General features: G+C 49.3%; 1 pseudogene across 1 annotated transcript in view; it reads left to right on the top strand.

The window, feature by feature from the left end:
* LOC308151800 overlaps nucleotides 1-987 on the top strand; it is a 47,354-nt pseudogene extending 46,367 nt beyond the window's left edge. The window contains exons 38-39 of the transcript in view: nucleotides 369-484; nucleotides 774-987. The product of the transcript in view is annotated as an uncharacterized misc_RNA (transcript). The remainder of the gene's footprint in view (nucleotides 1-368; nucleotides 485-773) is intronic.
* The last annotated feature ends 564 nt before the right edge of the window (nucleotides 988-1,551 follow it).

Genomic DNA, 1,551 nt, shown 5'->3' with positions numbered 1-1,551 from the left:
ATTAATTTTATTAAAAAACAAAGATGAACCGGAAATTGTGTTGTATGATAGTGGTCTAGTCTATTGCAAACTAAAACTGTTAAGTTAAAGGTGTCACAGATGTCAACGGTTACAGCTCGAAGTGGCGGTGAGGTCTGGAAAAATATTGACAAGGTCTTTAAAAAGTCTTAGAAAGGTATTGAAATGAACCTCCAGATTCCTGTATATACCCTGTATATACCCTGGTACAGATACACTTGACTTGTCTGTCTCCTCCTCAGGGAGAGATGCTGTATAGAGACAGAGAGATAGAGAGATAGAGAGATAGAGGGGGAGAGAGAGATAGAGGGGGAGAGAGAGAGACAGATACATTAACCCTCCCCCCACAGGGAGAGATGCTGTACAGCTCCTGGATGGCCATCTTCTCAGGGAACGGGGGCGTGTTCAACCCGGCCACGCCCATCTACTCCTTCGACGGGAGGAATGTCATGGCTGACCACTCCTGGTGAGGAGCTGTGTGTGTGTGTGTGTGTGTGTGTGTGTGTGTGTGTGTGCGTGTGTGTGTGTGTGTGTGCGTGTGTGTGTCTGCTTTTCATCCTGTATCTGTGTGTCCTGTTTTTTTGATTCTGTGTGTTTTATCCTGTGTGTGTTTTTCATTCTGTATGTGTTTGATTCTCTCTGTGTGTGTGTGTGTGTTTCGTCCTGTGTGTGTTTCATCCTGTGTGTGTGTGTCTCCTCCCCCCCTCCTCTCCTCTCCTCTCTCTCTCTCCCTCCCCCCCCCCCCCCCCCCCCAGGCCTCTGAAGATGGTGTGGCACGGCAGCAGCACGCTGGGCATCCGTATGACGACCAGCTACTGTGAGGCGTGGCGGGCCGGCGACACGGCCGTGACGGGCCAGGCCTCCCTGCTGCAGACGGGCCGTCTGCTGGGCCAGCACACACGCTCCTGCTCCAACCCCTTCATCCTGCTCTGCATAGAGAACACCTACGTGGACCAGAGGAGGAACTAACTAACACACACACACGCTCCTTCATCCTGCTCTGCATAGAGAACACCTACGTGGACCAGAAGAGGAACACACACACACACACACGCTCCTGCTCCAACCCCTTCATTCTGCTCTGCATAGAGAACACCTACGTGGACCAGAGGAGGAACTAACACACACACACACACACACTTAGGCTGTGTTTACACTGCCAGTTAGAAGTGACACAATTCCGATTTCTTTTTGCTCACATGTGGCTTAGATGAGATATGTAACATGGAGGTGTAAGCAGTAAAAAAAGCACACTGATATTCTCAGATCCAATTCAGGCCTCGATCAGATACGAATCTGATGCGTCATTTCGCCTGCGGTCTAACCATGCAGGTCGCATATAATAACGCTCAATGCTGATTCGTAATCACAGGTATCAGATGTGGGTCATTTGATAAAGTAGGTGTCAGCAGGCGTTCAAAACAATCAGATATTGACTCTAAATCAGAACTAGACATTACTATCTGCGGTGTGAATGCAGCCTTACACACACACTTTGCGTGGACGCACACACACACAGAAGATACACACGCA

This window comes from Nansenia antarctica (assembly GCF_963989245.1).
Source record: "Nansenia antarctica genome assembly, chromosome: 2".
NCBI classification, from domain to species: Eukaryota; Metazoa; Chordata; class Actinopteri; order Argentiniformes; family Microstomatidae; genus Nansenia; species Nansenia antarctica.
The sequence above is the reverse complement of the archived record's forward strand: the minus strand, read 5'-3'. Positions and strand labels throughout refer to the sequence as shown.